The following is a 19,754-nucleotide window of genomic DNA, read 5'->3' on the forward strand; positions in this document are numbered from 1 at the left end:
CAATTTGGTGCCGGGAGCCATGGCAAAGCAAAGGTTAGGAAAAGCAAAGGCCATGTTGAGGGAAATGTCAATTTGAGGGAAAGGGCAATGAAGTTATGGGTCCTGATTTACAAAGCGTTTTTCAATGGGATTTCCCTTTGAAAAACGATTTGAAAAATCAGGCCCATAGCCACTACGTTCTCTGCTACACCAGTCCAGTACAATGCCCTATTTAGACTCATTTCAGTTTGGCAGGATCCAGGATTTTCCTCATGTGAAAGGACCCTGCCCACAACTTGCAGACGAGTTGCGTTGTGACGACCTCGACATGCCCGCTGCCTGACTGCCGGTGGTGCCTGCCCTGCGCCAGCTCCGCTCAGACTTCGCTCTCCCGTGCATTATTCTGCGTATATAAGCCCGGCGGGGGAAAGTGGTTCCAGCAAGCAGAAACCTGAAAGACAACATTCCGACAGAACCAATAAGAGAAAAAAAAAACAGGAAAGAGTCCATAACAGCCAGCGAGACATTTTTAGGGAGGATCGCATTTTAACACAAAACCATAGAACTCAAAGCTTGGATTTTTCAGACGGCCTGTCCAGCCAACCGTGGCGGAATACGCAGGTGTCCCCGCAGCGGCACCCTCACAGTAAGTAAGTAGGAAACTATCGACAACTTTCGTGGGGGGGCTTGGGGAACGGGGGTGGGGGGAGTGTGGGCAGAGTGTTTGCATCTGACATTGCCTCAAGTCCAGAATGAAAGATGTGTAGCGTTTTGTTAATTTTGTACTCTGTCATTGAGAGTGTGGGGTTGCAAAGACCCACACCGTCACTTCAAATCCGTAGAAACTAGATTCTGCCAGTTACTTTGAGGGCATTTTTGCGGGCGCCCTCCTTGTGCCCAGTGACAATCGAGTCCTATTATATTACCCGCACTTGTGTAATGGGACACGCAGCGTACCATGAAAGACTTCTCTTTTTCCCAAACGCGATCGCACAATACCCCATTCTTGCGACCCTTGCACACTGCCAGTGTCTGAGCTACTGGAAACTACAGAGGCGTCCCATAGGAAGAGCAGCCCGAGTTCCCAAAATGAACCCGTTGGTTAGAGGCGTGAACGGCAGACTGAAGAATATACGCCATGCGTGGACTTTAGCAGAGAGCCTGAACGTGTTCTCCGGTCACCCCCAGCAGCGCACACCATGCACGCACACTGCCTCAAAGCACGTGATAACGCCAGCTAAGTAACCGCCGCAGACGCTCCTGTAAAAAGCCACTGACAGAAGTCCCGGGTTACTGCAAAGAGGTAAACAGAGGTGTGGTGTGCCTGGCGTTGCAGGCGCTGCAGGTGGGCGGAGCTGTCCAGATGAGCGCACCTCGACATGGTACAACATATTGTCTCGTAATTATTAAGCAAATGGCAAGTACCCAGCAAGCCAGCAAACAAAAAAGAGCCCCCCTATACCTATTGCAGCCCCTGTGGGCACCGGGCATTATTTAGCCCCCAGCCTGGCGGGCAGTATTTAGTAGCCTGCGGGGACTAAATAAGGCCTGCTGCATGTCCCCACGCTCTATCACCGAGTCTTCTGCCCCCCCCTGCGCTCCCCCCACCACCCCGCCGAAGAGGCAGATCGGCCACTTGAGCTAAAAGTACATCTCAGCCACAGAGAGTGACGTGCCTTTGCAAAGTAGGAATGGAGGTGTTACTCAAACAACAATCATAGTCGCTTATTTCAATAGATTGTGAACGTACAGCCGCACCTGCTGGCGTTTGCATAGACAGTGAACGGTTGTAAACATAATACACATAGTCAAGCGTGCACAATGCATGCATAAAGTGCAATGTGCAGAAAGTGCATAGGATGCCTGCCCAATTCTAAAAGTCTAATTTGCAACAGATGCAATCACCTCCTGATCAATGCGGACAAAGGAATCTCCAAATTGATTCACAATCTAAAAACATCAAGTAAAACAATGGGGGTTTATGGGCATACCTCCCCTTGTGTGTGTTTTGTGCCTTTGCAAAGAGCACAAGGCAGCAGGTGATATGTGCTCTGCATTTAAAAACAGCAAACATTTGCAGTTGTCCTTGGCAGGTTTTCAAAGAGAAGGTCTCTGGTTTAGTCTGTGTGTGCTTTTTATTCCCGTTAAGACTACTGTACATTGAAAACTGGCAAGCATTTATTTACATGACTGTCAGTTGTCTTATTCTTTTTTGTTCTTTCGAAGTTGGGATGCAGAATCGTAAAGTATGATGTGCTCTGCCACACAATTGCTCGCAGTGTAGTCTACAGCGGGACATAAGAATGTGGCGAATTAGGCCGTACAGAGCGGCATTTTTGGAACAGCCCCTCGACCAGGCTCACGCTGTGGATTTAGCGATGGGCCTCATTATGAGGCTGGCGCAATAGGTTTAACGGCACCGGTAATGGTGCCGTTAAACCCACTCCACCCTATTACAAGGTTCCCTCGCGGGACCCGCTCTGGACGTGTGGTCAGACAAGACGTCCTTTCCGGGCCCTGCAAGGGGACCAGGGAGCTAACAACGGTCCGTTAGTAACAGGCCCGTTGTTAGATGGGGATTAACTTTTACCGGGTCCACGGAATGGGCAATTACTGGGTCCTCCAAGGTCGGCATGACGCGGTAATTGCCCATTCCATGGGCCTGGTAAAATGTCAATACCGGCGGCAGCATTGCCCTTAATAAGGGCACGGCTACCACCAGCCTCGTAATGAGGCCCGCTGTAGGTTTTTCTTATTTGGGTGTGCTTTCCAACAGATTTGGGTCTAGTGGACATTTAAAATGATATGCTCAGATGTCCATGTGACAATGGAGGACATGCTGAATAGAACACACCTTGGTCCCGTGAGGCAAGTACATGTGTCTCTCCAAATGTGGACAATGTCGGAGGACCAAACATGTTCATATTACCATATTGATCCTGCCCTGAAGAAGGCTGGGTGCCTTGTTACATTATTTCACCTGAGGCCGAAAATCGAGTTGGTAATTCTTTTTTGTAATTTTTACCAATGATTGTCTTCATACATGTTTTTTTTTGTTAAACAGTTGTTGCACGTAGGTGTAAAATTACCCAGGGTGCCACGTTGTACAGAGTAGTGGTGGACGGTACTTGTGGATGGATGGATGTCTGATTTGGTTATTTAAGTAGAGTGTACCAGCAATGTGGATGACCCTGCTCTTCTCTTCTTCCTTCCCTCTCGCCTTCCCGTTCTAAATCCTCCATTCTGTCTGCGCTCACTGGCTGCCTGCTCCCTAATGATTCTTCCAGGTCACCAGCTTCCCCTCGCCCAGTCTGCTTCAGCGCCAGCCCAACCTAGCACTGCCTCTTCGGGCCTCCTCCCTGACCAGCCTCAATAGTTGGCACCTCCTTGAGTCCTGCCCTCCCCTTCCCCACAGTAGTGGGTGTTCCCCGTTCTTCTCCCAGCACTTGCCCTCCGGGCTCCCCATAGCACTTGCCCGCTAGGTTCTCCATAGCACTTTTCTATCCATGTGCCCTCCTGCCCCTGCCTCGCTCTCACGCCCACTCAGCTTCCGCCCTCGGCCCTGCACTTCTTGCTGCTGCATTTGCACGATCCAAAGGGCACAAGACCCTGTAGGACCATTACTGTTTTTATTCCCTTGTCCCCCCCCTCTTTTTCTGTCTTGTGGCAACACGAAAGACGTTATGTATAGGCGCCATATACATATGCAATAAACAAATGAATACATAAATAAACAAATAAGCCCTCCCAGAGTGCTGAAATGCCTTTATAGTATTGCAGAATCACAAAAGCAACAAAAAAGTACACTATTAGTAAAAAAGTACTTGGAACTTTGGAAAGAGCATGGCAAGGTGGGATGTTGGCAGAGGGAAATGTTGGTCATTAAAATTGATAAGGAAAGTTGGAAGAGAAAATAGGAAACCAGATGCCTAGAAAGAGCTTAACAAAAGACTCCTTTCACACCACCAGAACACCGCTCAAACACTGCTGCAATAAATACAAAACTGCCATACGCAATGCCAAAGCCACTAACTACCTCCAAAAATTCCCTTCTACCACAATCATACACAGAAAGTACTAAACATGATCAAATCCCTCACCAAACCACCACCTTCCACACCTCCATCCACTGCCGTGTGTAACTCCCTCATGGACATCTTCAACTCCAAAATACACATCAGACAAGTTCTTCCCTCTGCATTCCTACTCCCATCCCCGCTGCTAAATATACGAGCACATGGGACACCTTTCACCTATGGACACAGACACCCTCATCACCTTTACAGCCTAAACAAAACCTGCACACTTCCTGGATGATGCATGTGCACGTCAACCTGCATCCAATTGCCTCACCACACTCGCTCCCAATTAGCTCAACATCATCAACTCCTGTCTCTCAAATGGCATTAGCCCCTCTGCACTTAAAACTGGATAAATCTCACATCTCCTTCAAAAACCATCTCTCCATGCCACGTTCGCCAAAATTCACCATCCCCTCACTATCCTGCCATAATGCTTCAGAATCATGGAATGCTTTGTCACTACACAACTGCAACAACACATCACCACAAGCAACATACTCCACCCTTTCCAATCTGGATTTTCTACCTGGACAACACATGAAACTGCTACACATCACATCCTCGATGACCTCTGCAACATCACTGGCAAAGGACACACAACACTATGCATCCTCAACCTCTCTGCAGCCTTCGACACCATCGATCACACAATTCTATCCAACATCCTAGCCCACAGGAGGAAGCTCCCATGCACTGTCCTCGACTGGTTCACTTCCTTCCTCACTGAAAGGACACACTTTGTCTTCATACCCACTTTTTAATCCAACCCCACCCCAGTCAAATGTGGTAACCTGAGTAGGCAAACCCACTCCCTATCTCCACTCCTCTTCAACCTGTACGTTAAATTCCTTGGACAGACCCTTGGCAAACACAAGGGGCCTAATTACAAGTCAGGCGGTAAGGGGTTAACGGCGCCAGTAAAGGTGCCAGCGCCATCAACCCCGTACCACCTGATTACGAGGTCCCCTCGCGGGACCCGGTCTGCATGCCTGGTTTCACCAGACGTGCAGACGGGGCCCGCGAGGGACAGAGGGAGCAAACAACGGGCCGCTCGTAATCAGCCCGTTGTTTGCTCCCTCTCCCATTCCCATTCAACCCTAATCGTAATGAGTCCCAATGTCTATTTTCAGTAATATGCAGACGACACACAACTATACTTCCAAATTACACCCCCTTCACAACTCCACAGCCTCAAAAGCTCCACACCTGTCAAATCCTTGGGCTTCACCATTGACTTTGCCCTTTCCTCTTAGCTGTCACCAAAACACCAACTACACCTCTTATGAACAATCAGATGAATCTTTCCTCCTGACAATTCTGTACTGCATTTCAAGCACTGGTTCTCTCCAAGATGGACTCTTTCAATGCTCTCCTCACTGTCCTTCTCAACAGTACCTGTGCCTGCCTGCAAAACATACAAAACACAGCAGTGAGACTCATTAACCTCTTATCGAAACATTCACAATTCATCTCAGCTCTCACCCAGCTCCATTGGCTCCCTGTAACCCAGTGAATTGCCATGGAAGGACTCTGCATTGTTTTCTAAGCCATCCACCACAAAACATCACCTTACATTCACGACAAACTCAAACTGGTCTCCCACACAAACACCACACAAGCAAGCCAGCATCTCCTACATATTCCACTCTGCAAACTAACATGCACACAAAAACAAGCATTTACCCAGTGGGCACCAAGAGCCTGGACCTCCACTTCACATCCACACTGCAAGCCAGCTATCATTTTCAGAAAGATCCCCACAGTATACTTGTTTCCTCAACGATAGCCCTCCTCTCCACCTCCCTTTCTACCACTTCTCTATCCTAATCTTCCTAGCTTACCCTGAAAATATTTTAGAACGTCAGTTTCACTTCCAACCTTTTCAACCTTTGAACCTTGCAATGCTCTCTGAGATATAAGAAACACACCTTGTGACAATGGTTAAGGTCATCTACTGAATCTCTCCAACACCTGATGAGTTTTCTAGACAATTACCATCTATGGAAGTGTCGTCAAAACAGGTGCTTGCCCGCTCCTCCAGAATCATCAAGGACCATATTGACACCCTTGCTCCAGCCTTGGCCAATTTCTGTAATCATTACTTTGCCACTTGAACTTTCCCCTCTCCCAAACTCTTGGAAAAGCTGGACATCTCCCAACTTAATCTCCATACTGAATCTGTTGGTTGTCTCAATGACCATCAGTCTGGCTTAAAAGCTGCCAGAGGCATGGAAACTGCTCTCCTGAAAACCTGTGAAGATCTGATCTCTAACCTTGATTCCAGCATTCCTTCTGTCCTCATCCTCCTTGAACTTTCCTCTGCTTTCGACACAGTCAACCATGCAATCCTGATCAATTGACTATGTGAGAACCTGGGCATCATAGATCAGGCTCCGGAGTGGCTGACCTCCTTCCTCTTGGGCCGCCCAACCCAGGTCCTACTTGGTGCCTTTCTCTCCGCCACCTCTCTCTACCTGTGTCGTTCCCCAGGGCTCTATCCTCTCACCCTGGTTTTTCAACCTCTACTTGGCCCCTTTGACCCACCTGATCTCTATCTTCTCCTCTAACTTTCAGTGTTATGCAGATGACACTCAGCTTTCCTTCAGACTCCCCTCAGCTTCCTCTCCTCTCTCGCTCATTCCTGGTGTCATCTTCAACTCCACTCTCTCTTTCTCTCCTCACATCTTGGACGTCACCAAGAAGTCCCACTAGCAGCTGCACCTCGTCAAAGGGACTCTTCCCTTTCTCACTTTCCCCCAGAAGCTCACTGTCTCCTGAGCCGTGGTTCTCTCTAAGCTGGACTACTGCAACCACCACTTTCTCAATCTGCCTTCCTCTACTCTACGCCCTCTGCAACTAATCCAGAACAGGACTGCGAGACTTATCCTTGGCCTCAAGCCCAGGGACCATATCTCTCAAGCCATGAAATCTCGCCACTGGCTCTCGGTGGCTGCAAGGATCAAGTTCAAGACCCTTTGCTTTGTCCACAAGGATTTCTGGGGTTGGATCCGCACTACATCCAATGCTCTCTTCCAAACTACCTTCCTTCTCGAGCCCTAAGGGTTAGATGCTTCTCCAGGCAGAGAGTGGGGGGTAGATCTCTCTCCTCTACAGAATGCCTCCCTGCCCCTCCCAAACTTGAGCTGGGCCACCTGAAGTTCCAAAGCAGCTCAAAACATTCCTCTTCTCCTCTGTAACTGTAACCCTACAGTCCCTTGTTCTTCTTGCAGTACCGAGAGCCGAGCTGCCCTGGCTGCACTTACTCAGGGCATTGCTGTTCTGTTTTCCCCGCAAAACATTCCTCTTCTCCTCTGCTTTCTCTCTCTCCCTCCCCTGCTGACCTACCTGTCTGCTGTACCAACTGGTTGCTTGGCTACCCTCAGTCTCACTGAGTCCAGACTCTTTCTTGATCAGTCACCCTTGCATTGCCTCCAGGCCTACCATGCAGTTAAGGGCTGTAACTGTAACCCTACAGTCCCTTGTTCTTCTTGCAGTACCGAGAGCCGAGCTTGCCCTGGCTGCACTTACTCAGAGCATTGCTGTTCTGTTTTCCCCTACCCTCTCCCTTGCACTTCCCCCTCCCTTTCCCCTTGCACTTCTCTTTCTCGCACTTGCACGATCTGAATGACACAAGGCCTAGTAAGATCATTTGTCTTGTCCCCCTCTGTTTTCCTTCCATTGTCTTGTTGCACCTAAAAACACTTGTGTACAGGTGTGTTATATATGACTTATCATATCATATAATTTTATCACAGATGCCCAGAAAAATATACAATGCTGCAGTAAGAAACGGCTAGACTGGCAGAACCCAAATGCCAGTCTAGCAGGTAATTGCACTTAGCCGGACTGCTTTATCAGAAATGCCCAGTTAAAAAAAAGTCATACCAAACCCAGGAATGATTAGACTGGCTGCACCAAAATGCCCCTGTAGCCACTAATAGCACATATCATTCCTGCTCAGCATGGACATGGATAGCCATTAAGATTTATTGCACAATCCCACCCCGCACACATCCCCTCTCCCTCCCATCCCTTACCCAACCTCCAAAATCAGATCTTTGGCCCATAATTACCCTCACGTCCCTCTTCCTTGTCCCAGTGCTTACGTATGAGTCTCCATGCCTCATAGGAAAGTACTGGGATGAGGAAGAGTGGGACTAGGAGCAATGAAGATTACTGGTAGCTAAATCAGACATTACCTTTATGTACCTCTACCTCATCCCCGTACTTGTATATGCGGCATAGTGCCTCATACACAAGTGCTGCCTCATACACAAGTACTGGGATGAAGAGGAATATAGCCAGGAGTAATGAAGATTACCAATAAGTAATCAAGACATTAAACACAAGTAGTGGTGCAACACCATTGAGCTGACTGGGCTTCAGCACTCCCCCCTGAAATTGTGGGCTATGTTGACTTGACCTGGCTGTCCTACAGAGCAGTGCCGGACAGAAAAGGACACAGATGTTAAACGGTACCTGGGTTTCACTGTTCACAAGGTCGCGGCCCAAAAATTACTAATGTACAGCATTTCACTGTTAGTACCTGCATTCAAATGCCAAATGTTTTAGGCAATTGAAATTGTGATGTGTGTTTAGTACTTGCATGCCAGGGGAGTGATTGGAAGGGTTGAGAGGGAACAGGAGACCAGTCATTCTTACAGCAGTCCATAAGTGGGTGCTTTCCGACTTAAAGGAGAGAGTTAACTGCTTGTAACATTGAAGCTGCACTAGAACAGTCTCGTTAAAATGCATAAAGAAGTTCGATGCCCCCACAGAAATAAGTTTGGTCCTCTCCCACCAGACATGAACTTAGTGCCTCGCCCAACATTTGAATGGTTAGCCCCCCTGAAATGTAGGTTTTGTAGCGCCCATGAAAACAAGCACAACCACCATCCACCATATATACACACGCACACCCAGTCATCCACACATTTAAGTGTGCCCTCTTTCACCATACAGGCATACCTAGGCAGCCACCCATTCATTTAAGTGTGCACCCTTTAACAAAACAGGCACACCCAGGCATCCACCAGTACATTTAAGTGTGCACCCTTTCCTCATACAGGCACACACACCCAGGCACTTGCCCATACATTTAAGTATGCACCCTTTCACCATACAGGCACACCCAGGCAGCCACCCATAAATTTAAGTGTGCATCCTTTCACCGTACACGCACACCCAGCCACTCACACATTTGTGTGCACCCTTTCATCATACACGCAAACACGCACACCCAGCCACCCATACATTTGTGTGCAATCTTTCACCATACAATCACACGCACACATCATGGGGTTGAGGGGAGCCATAATACTTTTAAAATAAATTGTTAAGGACGGAACCATAATGGAAATAATTTCTTTATGAAGGCAGAGTGACTTCAAAAATAAACTATTTATTTTTGAAGTCATAGGGCTCCATCCACCCCAAAACATGTAGGCCTCCATTTTAGGGTCTTCATGTCATGGGGTGCGGTAGCCCCCCGGACTTCCGAAACAAAGTTTCTTTTTGTATTCACTCTGCCTTCATAAAGAAATGATTTCTGTTACAGAAATAATTTATTTAGAAATGCAGAGTGAATTCAAAAATAAATATTAAAAAAAAAAATTAAATATTTTTTTTCCATTTTTTTTTTTTACTTCGTGGGGCCCCATCCCAGGACATGTGGTCGCAGGGCCCCTCGTACCGCGGAGGCTGTGGGGGCCCCTGTTACACAAGTGATACCAATATCATAGCCCTTCCCTCTCCATTTCCCCCAACATCCCGCCTATTCATGCCACACCCTCATTAGGCCTCATTTGCTCCTCTAGCATTCCCATCCAACCCTCCTGTCCCTCCCCTCATGCTTCTCCATAAGCCAAAAATAATCCTCACCCTTCCTTCTTACTCCTATGCATTCACAACAATGCCAGATCTGTCACCAAAACAGATACAACATATACAACTTCATCTCCTCTGAAAGCCCAAACATCCTGTTCATCACAGACACCTGGTCGTCTGGCAACTTCCAACCCATCGCATTCCCCCCTGACTACACACTCATCACTCACAAAAGAACTAGCAGAGCAGGCATGATTGCCATCCTCCATAAACCTCACCTATCAATCTCACACTCCGAGGTACACGCATGCAACCTCTATGTCACCCACCCACAGCATCTTAATCATCTGCAGACCCCCCACTCCCAGCTACAACAGGCAATTAGCTAATGCCCTAAGTGACTCCCTAGCAGCCTTCCTGGTCTCCCACCCCCCCTCACCCTTTTTGGAGACCTCACCAAATGGTTTGATGCCCCAGACAACCCCATGATAAGACCAATCCTGGACAACCTGCAAGCCCTCACCATGATGCAGCAGGTAACAGGTGCCACCCACATGGCAGGACATACTCTTGATGCACTTTTCAGTTCCACTAATCTTATCTCCACACTCCCCCCAAGACCGCTCATTAGGGATGGGCCACGCAGCCATTCCATTCTCACTATTGTCACCCATCCCCCCTCCACGCATGGCTAACACCGGACCGGCTACCCACGTCCCGCTATGGAACAAAGTCTTAGTAACACCAGATCTGTCTGACTCCCTATTTTTATGTATTTATGTATATATTTATTTATTACACGCCATAGCCGGCAGGCATCAGGGAGCACAAAAACACCAAACACAGGACAAAAATATGTGAGACCTCAGAGACGGACGTTGTTTAAATAAAAGGTTGTCAAATGCTTCCAAAAGTGTGACAAGTTTCGTTCCTGGCGTAGGTTCAAAGGTAGTGAATTTCAGGCAGAAACTGGGAAAGATCTACCATTTTCATTGACATCTCTTATTCTGGGACAGAAAAAACAGTTTGTATTACTGGACTGCAGAATTCTCTCTGGATTGTATCTGATCAATATGTCCCTAAAATGTACAGTAATCTTACCATATATGCATTTGCACATTAGCGTGATCAACTGGAACTGCACCTTAGCCTCTACAGGCAACCAGTGTAATTCTCTCCTTTATTCTGCAATGGGGAACCTATGAGGAACGCCTTTCACCATACGGACCTCATCATTTTTCATCACCACTTGTAATTTCTGAAGGTTACCTTTGCTAGCGTCCCCTAGAAGTGCATTGCAATAATCAATCCGGTGTAAAATGGTTGCTTGAGCTAAGGTTTCACTATTTTTATCTGAGACGAAAGGTTTGATCTGTATAAGTAATCTCAAGTGATATTGCTATTTTCTTATGATGTTATTAGCATGCACGTTTGCACCAAGAGAATACTTCAGATAAATGAAGTGTGTCTTCACTATATTTTGGACTGAGATGTTGCAGTGGTCGATAATAAAACTTTAATACCGAGTCGAGTTTAGTCCTAGATTGCGTTGACCCAAAGAGCATAAGTTCTGTTTTGGATCTGTTAAAACACATCCAGTGTGTGGACATCCAGTACTTCATGTTTTTGTAAATTACATTTAATTTATTGGCATCTGTTTCATAGTTGCTGTCCAGTAGAAAACAACAAATGTGTGTCATTGGCATAGTTTGTAAATTGATCTCCCATTTCTGTCAGCAAATCACAGAGTGGCTTGTTAAACACATAAAAAAAGTGCCAGAGACAAACTTCCCCCCCTCAAACATCTTCCACTCTTTCTGTAATGCCCCCTTGCACCATTTCTACTACACAGCGCTAGAAAGAACCCGCACCATCGACACGAAACTAGCAGAACTCCAAACCCTTTCACCTACACAACCGCACACACCCTCAAAGCAGCCCTGCTCCGTCCCTATCATCTCCTCCTTCCTCCCATCTCTAGACTCAAATTCCTCAAGCTACTTGCCAGCAGCCGTCCGTTAGGATCGCTGAGTAATCTATGCCCTCCTACCCTCATCAAATAAATCTTTACCTCAACCTGTGCAGGCGGCATTGCAAGAGCCATCCTTAACTCATCCCTCACCTCAGGCATATTCCCAGCAGCATTCAAAACATCACATGTCAAACCCCCTCCTTCCAGACAACTACAGACCCATTTCAAACACCTGTTTCCTAGCCAAACTCCCCGACAGAACAGCCTACTCCCAGCTCTGTTCTTCCACTGAATCCAACCACCTTCTCGACCCCACCTAGTCAGGCTTCAGACCCCCTCTTTGAACTGAATCCCACCCCCCGGTCCCCTTGCTGCCCATTGAAGTCACAAGTTATTTCTTTCTTTCTAGCAATACCTTTACGACTCATGATTCTGCAATAGTTAACAGGGTCCCAGTGAGAGTTTTTACTGATTCCGGAAGTAAGCAAACAGCTATAAGATCTAATTTACTATCCCCCAGAGATTGGAAGAAAGGAACCCCAATTAAGGTTACCTGTGTACATGGGGATGAATACATCTACCATAGAACCCCAGTCACTATTAGGGTTCAAGGAGAGGCCATTGTGAAGGCATCATGAAGCAAGGCACAGACAACAGATTCAAAGTTCAAGCAAAAGTGTCTTTATTAACTTAAATGTCAGGATGGTGTAAGGACTAACTTGTACCATACTAAGGTGGGATTTCCCTACCTAAATTAATGAAGGATCCGAGTCAGTAAGTTCAACATAAAAGTCTGTCTGTGTCCAAATCCTATACTTGCCCTCACAATTAAAGCTAAACAATATGTTGTGTTGTCTACAACCAATCAACAGTGTTCAAACTAAAGTTCTGAGCCTCTTCCAGCTCCAGGTTTACTCTTGGCTCTCTTTCCCAAGGTCACACAGTTCCAACAAAATAGTGTCAGCGTTCCCTTCCCTAAGACCAAGACAGTATAACAAAGATGGTCTTGGGGTTCCCTTCCCCAAGTTCAATACAGTTCCACAAGAGGGTCTCAGGGTTCCCTTCCCCAAGTTCAACACAGTTCCACAAGATGGTCTTGGGGTTCCCTTCCCCAAGTTCGACACAGTTCAACAAGGTTTTAAATTCACAGTCAAATCCACTTGTTTAGTTTTCGTTCTCTTTTCTATCACTTGAACAACTTTTAGGCCAACCAGTCTCTGCCTCTTGACTTCTCTTGTTTTTCCCCAAGGAAGTGTTCATCGGTCTAGGCGTAGTTGTCGGGCCACACGGTCCACCCATCACAGGTCACGCAACCAATAACCCTTGATGCTTTAAAAAAGTTCATACTCTCTCATAGGACTTCCTTGACAACACAGGTTTCCTTTCTGCATCTGTGCTAGGTCTATTTATTCTTCAGGTGCAGTATAATGGCTTCTTGCCTTTACTAACATGTGACTCTCACACATTTTCCTTTGTGGTATTTCTCCTGGTTACCACCCTGCTTTCACACTATCCGATAGTGTTTTGCTTTGCTTGCTTTTCACTCTGTTTGCAAATGCAGTCTCTCTAACTTCATCTCATTCACAAAATGCATTCTGTTTCATTCATGCGATATTCTCATATCTTTTCTTCAATTCAGCATTCAAACTTATTATATTCCTGTCAGTTTGTTCGGTATTCAATAGTTCATCTTTGGTCTTTCAACCCATTCATCATTATTCAAAATGCTTTTTGTGCTTGGCAATCTGGTCGGTATTTGATAGTTCATTTTCTGGTCTCCAGACCTTTTATTATGTATTTCTGTTAGTTCGGCATTCACCGTCACCCACACCAAACCCAAGTAGCGCTCCGGTATGAGTGAACCTTCCCTGTCACTCACCGGTGTGTGGCCGCTCCTCCGAGTGCACTGACTTCACTCTTGGGTTCTCACTCACTCCTCCCTTACTCCAAAGGAGCCCTGGCAAGCAGTGCTCGCTCTCTTCAATCTTTCCGGCAGTGGTCGGTAGAGACACAGTGTTCTCCACTCCCAAAGGGCAACACATGGCAATGGGCTTTGCTCAGTTTCAGACCCTATCATGCCTGCAATGGCCTCGCCATCTTCGGGGCTTCCCTTCTCTCTGCATCCTTTTCAGCGGCTCATATGTTGCCTGCTCCACCTCGGAGGGCCACACTTTTTCCGTCCCAACTGCTTCCCTGCTCTGCTGTGTCTGTCTCCCTTTATACACCTGCAACCAGTTAGCAGGTTGCAGGTGTGAACACTCAATTTCAACAGCGTGACCATAGTTATTGGGACATGCCTGACCCACACAACAACTCCCAGGCCTCCTCCTCCTCATCTCAGTACTAGAGGGGTGAAATGGCACATTAGTGTTCACTACTTTAGGCGCATCTTCCTTGTCCCAGTACAATAATGATTTGATTGTGGGAAAATAAAGGAAGATGGTTTACAACAGCCTATAAAGGCAGTGGGAGGGTACTGATGGCGCTCATTAGAAAAGGGGGGATACCATATCTTGCCTTCCCGATATCCTTGCCCTGATCCGCCCTGATACCCCCACCGAGATGATCCTCCTTTGCATCTGCACCCACAGGGTCAAGATCCTAAAGCTTTGGCCTTTCCCTGGCCATCCGAGTTGAAGGCCCAAGGGGAGTAGGTGTGAGGATACCCTCAGGTTTCTCACACCACTAAAATAAATGCTGCTATTATTCCAGGGTTACCTGAAGAAGCCATTATTGGTATAGACTTTCCCAATTTTGAAAGTCTCCAGTGAAACATTCCATCCATATTCTCCAATTCATTCATAGGAAAAGGAGGGATTACCATCAAAAGACCCTGTTTTGAATTGGGAAACTCAAACTCAGAACCCTCTTCCTTATATGGGTAATTCTGTCTTGTTCCCATTAAGAAACATCCAATTAGAGTACATCCATTTTTCAATGTGGGAGTAGATGGATGCACGCTGATTGAGTCCAAGATGTAGTCCCCTGACAATTCCAGCACTAGTTGAGTATCATCTGCATAGTTGGTGAAGAATAATTTCAAATCGTCCAAGAGATCACATAGTGGCTTAATGTAAAAATTGAAATGCAGGACGAAAGGCAGGCTCCCTAAGGCACACCACAGTTAATCTCCACTGGGGGAGAGGTGGCATCGCCACAGCAAACTCTAGAAGTGCGGTGAGAAAGTAAGGACTCAACCCATTTGACAGCACTTCGACCACATAGACCAACGTCTCTCAAGGTGGCAAGCAGACAGTTGTGGTCCAGGAGGCCAAAGGCTGCTGAGAGGTCCAACAAAATAGGCATACCAGAGTTTCCATTATCAGTGGTACTCAAAATATGAGTTCGGAGATCCAAAAGAGCTGTCTCCATACTGTGGTATAGTCGAAAGCCAGATTGCCTTCGATGCAAGATGTTGGATGATTCTATAAACAATTAAAGTTGAATAGTGGTGCAGTTGTCCAGGACTGTAACCAGAAAATGACAGTTTGTGATAGGTCATATGTGTTTTTTTTAGCTAAATGTGTGATGGTAGCCTTCTTAATGGAGTCGGGGACCTGATTATTTTAAAATGAGGAGTTTACAAATTTAACAAGAAAAGGGGAAAAGATGTCTTTGTTTTCCAAAATAAGATTGTGGGAATTATATTTTCTAGGCAGTGTGAGGGGCGCAATAAAGATAAGATGTTCAACATATTTGAGATTGTCAATGGGGAAAAGTTAAAACCTGTGCATGTCTCCTTAGGTGAAATTTTAAGTAGAGGTGTTGGGTTGTTCCCTTCTCTAGACAGCGCAAGTTTGATTTTTAGGCCGGCTTTGTCCACTTTAGCCTCAAATGCTTGTTGGATTTTTACCACAATCTTGGTTTGTAGGGACAAAAGATGTAGACTGAGAACCTGGATTTTCCAAGGTTTTAACAATTTGGAACAACATTTTGACATTGTTATTTGCCTCCTCAATCTGTCTATTAAAAAAATTCTTTTTAGCATCACAAATTGCTAGTTTGTACAATTTTTCCAGAGCTTTCCAAGTGGAATTATTAGATTCCATATGGTTATTTAGTCACCGTGCTTTGGCCTTCTTGTCTTTCTTCATAAGGACGAGATTGTGAGATAACCATTAATGATGCATGGCATTTTCTCGAACTAATTTAATGCGAATGGGAGCTACTCTGACGATCGTGGCACATAAGGTTCGATTGAATGCATCAGTGAGGATAGCGGGAGAATCACAATCAGCAGTAGCGGTCATTATTTGATTCAAACAGTCCTGCAGATCATTACCAATGAGCTTTTGAAAGTTGCAATTTTTGACCAGTTGAACTGGGTTTGCTCTTTTTAGAATTTTATTATAAGGGTAGATTTGAATGACAGTTAAGTAGTGGGATGACTAAATGCAGGTTGTTGTACTATCAACCTGCACCCGTACATTTCTCACCACGACCCAGTCAAGAACATTACCTTTGTCATGGGTAGGAGCATTACTACAGACCTTACAGTCAATGTTGTTTAATCTTGTTTCTAAGGCTATGGCATCGCTGTCAGTATTATTAATGAGCCACCGGTTCAAGTTCCCAACCAACAGGGTACCACACTGTGGGCTGTAAGATCAATTTAGAATGGCAGTCAGTTCCTCGTTGAAATTCTGAGTATCAATCGGTGGGTGATAGACCACAATAAAATAGACGCAGCTTTGGGCTGTGTGAGTCATTTCCACGTGAAGAAATTCACATTTAGAACAGTCACATGGTATTTGAAAAAGGTTCAGGTGGCTTTTAGCTACAATAGCTACACTGCCTCTGTGGCCAATTTCACGTTTTTTACAAATCTTTTTTACAAATAGTGGAGTATCCATCAGGAGTAGCTAACGCAATCCTACGGACACTTGCGTCTGGGAGCTAAGTCTCAGTGACAAAAAGTAGGTCCAGTTCATGTTTCAAAATATAATCGTGGATATTTGAGGTGTGTTTGGTAAAAGAATGTGTATTTAACAATGCCCATCTCAGAGGTGTAGGTTGTAGCGGATGCTAGTTTTAGATTTCAAAACTGAAGCGTCAGAGGAAAATGTGGGTCCTTCCGTGAGAACTACCACAGATGTAGAAGGTGTGATAGGTTGAGGGTTCACATATTCCCAACAATGTTTGATTGACTGGTGTAATAATGTTGAGCAGATCCGGCCGTGCTGTCCTACTAAGTGCATCGGTCGAAGTGACCAAGGCACATGAAGCAAAAGTGGGGTTTTGTAAAGAAATCTCACGGGGAATAAGGATGGGTAACTGGGGCTGTAGACAGGGCAAAGTATCAGATTTAATTGAAGGGATAGCCACTAGTTGCTCAGGGCAAGGGGTCAAGTTTCATGCAAAGATATTTTTCAACAATGGATAACCTCCTTGCTTTCTGAGCCACAAGCACAAGATTAAGGGTTTCTAAGTATCCCATGATGGGGTCTGGGGGGGAGTGGGGGGGAATAAAAGCCAGACAAATCAGCAGAATAAATGAATACAATATGTTGTGAAGAAGGGATTTTTGAATATGACGGGATCTGGATCTTACCATAAGAGGGTTAGAGTCATGAAAATGGGCAGAGTAGCTAACGTCCTAAAGTCTTGGTCTGGCTTGGACTGGCAGAAACCGGCTAACCCCAGAAGCACCAGCGCAGAACTGCCAGACGTTTCTGTAAGTAAAACCCAAGGGAGTCTGGGAGTTGTAGTCAAAAGCACAGTTAGTTCTGTGGCTGGCAAAAGTGATAGTGCTTTTTCTCCAGCAATGGCAAAGTCACTTCAAACAAATACAAGGCAGCAATAGAGACCTCGGAGACGAGATGCTCCGAAAGACTATAGGATGACCCTATATTTCCAACATTTCTAATAGCGTATTGTCACTTTACAAGTCCCTCCCATTGTAGGACCCAAAGAACCCTTTCTGCAAAACATTCTAGGAAGAATAACCTTCACACCTAGGGTACACCTGATTCATATTTAACATCTTTTGTTTCGAATGGTTCTTTCCTAAGTAAGGGTTCCAAACAAAATACTATTACGCATAATGCTTATTTAGCATCACCTATTTGTGACAGTTTTAATTCAAACACATATTCACAACAGTGCAGTGTTAAAAAGCCTAAAATGCTTATCGACTCTAACTCCCATAAAATCTCCAGTACTGGGACGAGGAAGAGGAGAAAGTAGCTAATGTGGAGCAGCAGAAACACTAAGCTGGATGAGAAGTTGCAAAATGGTTATGTGTTTTAAAGAAAAGTTTGTTCTCATCACCTGCGGGAGAATCAAATTTCTTCGATTTTTCTCAGGAAAACTATTTCCAACTTTGATGTTAATGAAATATTTTAACTTTTGTTCACCTCTTTAAATGCCTCTGATGTAATGAACAAAATGTGTTAAGTCCTAATTGACGTAACATGTTTCTCTTATTTATTGATGAAACATAACAATGTGAAATGTGTTTTTATGTTTGTGATGATTAACAGGATCTCGTCAATTCTCCCCAAGGGGCAGCCCTTACCTGTGAGGCTGTGGAGGTGAGGCCTCTACACAATAGTCCCTCTAGGGGTGGTGGAAACTGGGAGCTCACACAGAGAGACTACCCTCCTGGGGATAGGGACTCACGTTGCGTTAAGGAACTCCCTAGCCCTTTTTCCCTTGGGACCAAGTGCCTGTCAGAAATCCCTGATAGAGCTACTGTCTGTTATGGTAATATCACTTCCGTCCTCGATTCACAAATTAATAGGACCCAGATGAAAAAGAGCCAAAGAAACTGGCAGAGTAATGACAGGTTGCCTTACCATAGTACTGAGAAGAATTGACCCCAAAGAGGCATAAAGATTATCTCAACAATGGTAAAGAAGAACTTTGACTTTACGCTGGGTGGGTCAAGCCACAGGAAATAAAGAGCAAGAAAGGACTTGGAAATAGAGAGTGCAGCTGGAATGAAGCCAGCCCAGCCCAGGAAATTCAAACCTGCGAACAGGAAGCTGCAAGAATGCTGATCCCCAGTGGCAGGGAGATCCAAGAATGGTCAGCGGAGCACTGCATTGGAAGCCAAACTCATGACCAGTGGAAGAGGGAGAGAGAAGACAGCGGTGGCGTGGCCTTGGGAGGTGGACTGTGTGGTACTGCAACTGCACTGGAGCCATGTGGCCCAAATCTCTGCAGAGCCGCAAGAACAATGAGGAGCGGAGTGAAGGAATCAGGAAGCACTGAAGCAACGCAAATCAGCCCTTCACCCCAGCAACAACCGGCGATGCAGTCCCTACATGCAACAGGTAATGGGAGTATCGAGAGACCCGGTAGGGGCTTGGGGCAGATCAAGAGCCAAGAGAACCTCAGGAGTAATCTCCCTCATCACAGTAGTGGCACCCAGAGAATCAAGAGTCAAGAGAACCTCAGGAGTAATCTCCCTCGTAAAAGAAGTGACACAGGGAGAACCCAGAGTCAAGCAAGCCTCAAGAGTAATCTCCCTCGTCACAGTAGTGATATCAAGAGAACCCAAAACAAAGAGAATCTCAGGAGAAAACTCCATCATCACAGTATTGATACCCAGAGAACCAAGAGTCAAGAAACCCCGGGAGTAATCTCCCTCATCACACTAGTGATACCCAAAGAACCAAGAACCAAGAAAGCAACTGGAGCATGCTCCCTTGTCGCAGTAGTGATACTCAGAGAATAAAGTGTCAAGAGAGCCGCTGAAGTAATTTCAATCATCCCAGTAGTGATAGCCACAGATCTAAGAGTCAAGAGTACATTGGGAGTAATCTCCCTCGTCACAGTAAAAGTGCAAGTAAAAGTAAAGAGGATACTAGAGAACAAGAGACATCTGGAACTAATCTTCATAACACCATAAGGGAGGGAAGAATTGTGGGAGTTGTAAAGCATGATTTCAG

The 19,754-nt window shown here is 45.9% G+C and overlaps 1 protein-coding gene across 2 annotated transcripts in view; it reads left to right on the forward strand.

Moving 5' to 3' along the window:
- Nucleotides 1-314: 314 nt before the first annotated feature.
- Nucleotides 315-19,754, forward strand: part of KRT222 (keratin 222) — a 332,692-nt gene continuing 313,252 nt past the window's right edge. The window contains exon 1 of one of the 2 annotated variants that reach the window (XM_069634548.1): nt 315-629. The gene's annotated coding sequence lies outside the window, so the exon portion shown is untranslated. The remainder of the gene's footprint in view (nt 630-19,754) is intronic. The other variant, XM_069634549.1, reaches the window with a different exon arrangement.

The sequence above is a fragment of the Ambystoma mexicanum genome, chromosome 13, assembly GCF_040938575.1.
Source record: "Ambystoma mexicanum isolate Mex_15411 chromosome 13, UKY_AmexF1_1, whole genome shotgun sequence".
Lineage (NCBI taxonomy): Eukaryota > Metazoa > Chordata > Amphibia > Caudata > Ambystomatidae > Ambystoma > Ambystoma mexicanum.